The sequence below is a fragment of the Ischnura elegans genome, chromosome 2, assembly GCF_921293095.1.
Source record: "Ischnura elegans chromosome 2, ioIscEleg1.1, whole genome shotgun sequence".
NCBI lineage: Eukaryota > Metazoa > Arthropoda > Insecta > Odonata > Coenagrionidae > Ischnura > Ischnura elegans.
Genome location: NC_060247.1, coordinates 26,811,981 through 26,818,456, shown reverse-complemented (window position 1 = coordinate 26,818,456; position 6,476 = coordinate 26,811,981).

Sequence of the window (6,476 nt, the reverse complement as noted above, 5' to 3'; positions counted from 1 at the left end):
TCCAGGAGATATTCGACTTATTTTCATTTCTTCAGTCTCCCCTAAAGCTAATTCATGCCCACTATGCACAATTTGTAAATAATGTAAGCAACGAATCAAGCACCAACTTCGAAAAGAAGGAACGGCTGAATAAATTCAAATTTAATAAAAAAGGAGACGAAAGTAGACTTTCGATTCTGAAAGTTGCGAAAGAAGGAAACATTCGTCTCCTCATGCGACTTATGTAATATCCTGATTGAGACCACTCCGAGATGGAGAGAGTGGGAGGTTATGATGCGCGAGTAAAAGTGTTCCCATCCTTGGCGTCACAAACTTGACCATCCAGACCACCACCGCTCCTTCATAACGAGGATAATCTCTCAAATTATGGATGCAATACATGGCAGGAGCTAATTACCACCGGCGACTGCGATCGAGTCCGACTCTTCGACGACTCCGTGGGGGGGAAGGGACGTCTGCGGAGTGAAGTGTCATGATGGATGCGGTGCGATCCGGAAGGCGCGTGGGTGCGACACGTCTGCCGCGCGGAAAGCAAGCGGCGGGAGCGGCGGCGACACGGAGGGGATGGTGATGGAATAAAAAGAGCCCGGGAGGGAAGCAGGAATGTTGCGAGATGGGGAGAAAAACCGCGAGGGTTTTCCATTTTATTTCTCCCTCTCTCTCTCTCTCTCCCTCTCTCCCTCTCCCCCTCTCTCTCAACGGGACACGAGGAGATAGAAGGGAGCTCACGCAAAGGGGGGAGGTGAGCGGACACACATAGGTGCGGCGGAAGTAAGATATTAGCACGTGACGGTGGTCCTCGTCTCCCTATACAGCATCTCCTTTGACTGCGGCATTCTTCCATACCCCCCGCCAACAATCCCTTGAAACGGGACTTAAAGCATTGGCCTAAGCTTTTGCTTCGCGGTTCACCAAAAACTGCTACGGGCACGAACAGTACAAAAGAGGATCCTCAAGTCAGCCTCTAAATGTGTTGTCACCCACCGCGCATTTAAATGGGTTTCCAAAAGTCGCCACTTGCGTCACCGACGGGCAAAATGACCCGTGTTTCACGGGGAATTAAAGGGGGTAAACAGATATTTATATGCATAATGATGTAATCTTACAAATTCATAACTTTTCAATACTTTCCTCGTAATTGCAAATATTGTAACGCAAAATATTGGAAAAAAGTGGATCGCATTGCACTCATCACCGCACCGCGGATAGTTTTTTTAAACCGATTACAATGCGACCGAGGTGGCAACAGAAATTAACCTTCTACGTGAAGGAATAGGGTAGTTTCCTTCATCAAAGAAAACGAAAGACATTGATTGCGATTCGTTACCCACCATTACTGTATTCATAATATACAAATTATTTCGTTTTAGAAATACCCGTTTAGACGAATGGCAATGGTCAATTTTAACCTCATTTGAAAAAGGCCAGATTGGCGCCCATGCGATTCCACTCCACGTGACGTCACAGGGACCTAGTTTCTACAAGAGAGGATAGGAGTTTTTCATCGTCTGAGATTACCAATGCATGTATGAGTCACAGAGCTCAGGGAAACATCTCTTAATAATCACTTATTAAAATTGTCTAAGGTCGGAAAGTTTCCATCGTTTGATAATCCATATTTAAGCCAAGCGCTACCTGCTAGCAGCCTGAGTCGTATCAGCGCTCAAGCCTCGCCTCAAGGTTACCTCACAGGGCGGCAGCGGGAACCAGAAATACGTCACACGGACTTTTCCCATCATTCCTACTTAGCCGTCGCGTTTTCGCGCGCTTGAAAATTTTCACTTTTCGTTTAATCGCGAAAAATAGATATCGTCATTTGAAAATCTAAGAGCGTGAAATGGGTACTCCAGGAGTAATAATCTTTCGATTTAGGCAATAAAAAAATAATAGGAAACCACCCTATTGGGCCTCCTCCGTGCAGTCCCCTTGAGTGCGGGTGTACAGACAGCATTACGCAGATGTTAAGCGAATTTTACATCTACATACTACACCGTAAGCCGCTTAAATATGCGTGTGGCAGGGGGCTTTAGGACACCAGCCGTAAGCATATGAAAAGGAAATTCTCAAACAAAATTACGACTAGCATCTTTTAAAGTCCTGTTTGGTTCGGGGGAAAAACGAATTCCCGTATCGATCCGTTTGGCAAAATATCTATCTTAATTTATTGCTTCTGTTGGACCTGGAAATAAAATGAACTAGGCTAGGAGCCGTTAGAGACACGGAGGCTGCGCATTAGGTTTAGATTGTTTGAGCAATTGATCTTTAGCAGTGACATGGATAACATCATAAAGGAGCCCTACTATGTCTCTAAGGTCCGACAGAAGTATTAAATGAGAGAGATATTTTGTCAAACGGATAGATACGGGAATTCGATTTTTCCCCCAAACCAAACAGGAATTTAAAAAATGCTAGTCGTAATTTCGTTTGAGAATTTCCTTTTTATATATTTACGACTGGTGTCCTAGCACCCCCTGTCGCATGCCTTTTTAGGCGGCTTGCGGGGTTGTATGTCTATTTAAATTCTCTAATACGTCCCTCCCCGTGGATGCTTTTGGAGTTTAAAGAACCAGACATGATTCATGATGGAATTAGCAAAAATAATACTCAATTTAAACTCTTAAGCTGTCACGCAAAGATATAGAGTTAAAACGTTTGTTTTTAACTTTTTGTTCAGTCAAAGTAACCCAGTGCCACTCGTATCTGCCAACAAATACTTTGCCATTAGTTAAATAAAACAGTAATATTTCCTCTGACTTTATTTGTGCTTCGTTGTTAGATCAACATGCTCAAATGAAACGCATCAAGCTTACATAAACTCAGTGGGAGTAATGCAATGGTAGATTAAACAAATATTAATGACTTCCACATTATCATACTACTTATCATACAAGATATATTTTGCCTATGGAAAAATAATTCTTACATTCATAGAATCCAAATTACCGTCATTAGGATGGCTTTTTGATACCTCAGTCGCGATGGCGCACACAGAGCGCTGGCGTCAACATCGGTGCTACGTAATAACCACAATAACGATTTCTAAGTCTGAACCGAGTTTCATAAAAAAACACTGCCCATGCCCTAAGTGGATGGATACTCACAATCGTAGTTCCAGTCCAATCGTAGGTCCAGTAACCCTAGAGTTACCAGACGAGGACTTTACCCGACCTGTGCGCCAAGGTGGCGGGATTTATGATATGTAACTAATAATAATAATAATAATAAAAATTTTGTTGTAATCTGCATGAAAGAGTTAAGAGAGCATGAATTAATGCAGATGCAGAACTACTGAAAATTGTTATTGTGTCCGTGAAATATTAATCTTGAAAGAGCTAGCCAAAATAATGACGTTTTCGCTTAATGCAACCGTCACTAAGAGAGAAACTCAAAAACTACAAACGGACAAATCAGTGGTGGTATTTGAGTACAAGCTCATTCAAAAGCAAAATTTCGGAGAGAGAATAATTTCCTTTGACTCGGGCTCGAACCAGATTTTCAGAATTTGATCTTCGACTGATATATCTATAACAGATTTTCTCTTTGGATGCTAGGTGGGCTAAAAGGTTAAGATTAAAAAATCTTCCGGAAATGAACTGAAACAGGGAATGCTACAGCTAATTTAAAAAATAAAAAATCCATGTTTATTCAGTCTATATAGAAGTAAATAAACCCCACCTTCCTCGGCACGTTTTAATTTTACAGATAAAACACTACATGTTCAAAACCCAAAAAGTGGTGTACATTAACGCAAACATCAATGTGTCATAGTATTGTTCGGTGGTTTTGACATTCTTTTTTCCAGTAGTAAATTTACGGATTCGCGTCCCCCAGTGGTATTTTCACGCTCTGGACCTAACATTTCTGGATCGCAATTTCTATGATTGTCCGAAATTTATGAGAGATTTCGTGTTCATCTTCTGTCTCTCTAAAAATTGCATTGAAGTAACCGTGAAATGTCATAGGAGCCTAGTTCAATTACGCTTCAACTCTCATAGAATTTTTGTGGTATGTATATATATTTTAACAATGAAGTGGCATAAATTCATCATCATACATTAGAGATTTAAGTTAAAATATTGTAATGAATGGCTGCAGAGAAAGAATTTGATTTAAGGTGCTGACATTGACGCGCTACGCGTTTTTTTTTCGAACTAGCAGGTTTTTAATTGTAAAATAAAAACGAGGACCTTGTTCCAATCAGGGTTTATCTCTTCTTTTTATATTGAATGAAAAGGTGAGCTTTCAATTTTTTTAAACTTATTTTAATATTTTCTTCATTGTAGTTGAAGTAAAAACCGTTGCCGAAGTTATTTATTAAAAAAATTGTAATTTCTTTACTTGACTCGATTCTTTGAATTTGCTCAACACCAAATAGCCGGAAACAAACTTGAAATATCACAAATTTATAAAATTTATGCAGCTGAGGGATGAATACAAATGTTAATTTTAGAAAATTGTGGCTCAAACTGCCTCTGAAGGATTAGAAGCAGTGTAATAATTTATTGACATCTGGTTCTTATCTTTACTGAATATTTTGAGCCTACAGCTAATCAGGAAGTGGTTGAATTTTAGTTGCGAGAGTTTTTCCGGAAGAACAAACAGAAAAATTGACATAATAAAACATTTTATGAATTGAAGTTTAAACATGTAATATAATGCAATTATCAGCGGATAATTTTTCGTAATAGCTAGCTAATGATAGCCTCCTAAGTAAAAAACTATATTTTTTCGCAGATCAATGCATTTTTCAATTTGATAATAATCGGTAACTTCTGATAGCGTTGAAATAATTTTGGTGGAATTGAATATTTTTCGTTTAATGTGAATATTATTTACCTCAGCGGCTGAAGTAATGCTTATAAGACCACTTCAAGAGGCGAAATTCTGCTATGTCGGGTAATATACCTTATATCTCATTATAACGTATTTAATTTTTGCCATATGTTTTGGAAACAAAGTCCATATTCATTCGCCATCATGCAAATTTGTAATTCAGATCGAAAAAAAATAATTGAAATTGTCATTCATCAAATGAAATCATAATCACCTGGGAAAGAATATCGCTAGATCTTAATTCGGATGAATCGAAATGCCACCAGGATTTAATTTAGGGCCTTAAAAGGCCTGACTCCGAATTATGAACACCAACAAGTTCAAAAGTAATCCCTATCATAAAGAAGAGAGTGAGGGTATTAATTAATTGTACTACTCATAAAGTCTTACCGGAAAAAAAACCTGCAGCACGCGCCACGAAAAAAAATGTTTCGCAAAAAATAATACACTTAGATCCCCATTAGTACATTTGCAGCCATTAGACGTATTTCTGTCGCGTGTATTAATCCAACATCTTCCAGGAAAATTTACTAACCTTCGGGCGGATACTGAAATCACGCCCTTGGTGCTAAGGCGTCTTCGACTCATCCCCACCCCGGCGCCACGCAAGTGCTAATGGCGACATGGAACGAAGCAAAGGGGATTAGAGGTTTTAGTTGAAGGGGAGGAAGGGTGTGGGTGGCCAGGCCGCATAAGTTGACGGCGGAGGAAGCATTAGTGTAACCGGGCGTATGTGAAAAGCGTAGGCGTAATGCAGGAAAGATGAAGGGGCAAGGAAAAAAAATATGAGCATGCATAAGTGTGCCTGTATTACTCGAATCATGTGGGAGGAATCATAGTGGGAAGTTAACGGTCGAGGAGGCCCTGAACGGAGCAATATGATGCACGCAGTGATGGGGACCGTGGATTCTTCGCTCTTTTTTTCCCAATCCCTCAACGTCTAGCTTTCTCGCCTAACTACGAGCTAATATTCTCTAGTGGCACGCAAAGGACGGGAGGTTAGAAGCATAAATAAAGAATATAAGGCTATTTCAACCGAGATACTCGACGCTAAGGTTCACCACTACACTTTAAACGGGAAAGGAAAACAACTTTTATACGTACATGAATCACCTAAATCAAGAGTTTCGCGGCGTTGAAATGGCAATCATCATCTCTAGCTAATTGGCTCTCAACTTTATTTATCTCTCATGCATTTATTCCGAGGGGTTAAAAAAAACTCTTAGCATAGGGTAACATGGTGTGTATCGCAATATACTTGGCAAGCGTATAAATGTTGCGTTTTGATCACGGGTGTTACTCACCTGAGAAAAGTTCATAACGCGTGCAGCATCGACATAACACTCGACAGACTAGTGGGAAGAACTGCTTTCCATAGTCATAAAATTCACGCATTTAGTTAAAGGTTACAAAAAGCAAGACTGGAGTCCTCTATATACGGTCAAGTCAACGTTTCTTGCAGTCCAGCTAACGAGGCCAGATAAAATTCATTAAAATGTAATTGACCTTAAAACTTTTACCTGGTTTAAATAAAAAATTCCTTCTATCTTTGTAACTACCTACCTTTAAAATGATTGTGAACATATTTTGGTAGAGAAATTTGCTAAGGAATACTTTAGAAGCTGTTTGTATGAATAATTTCA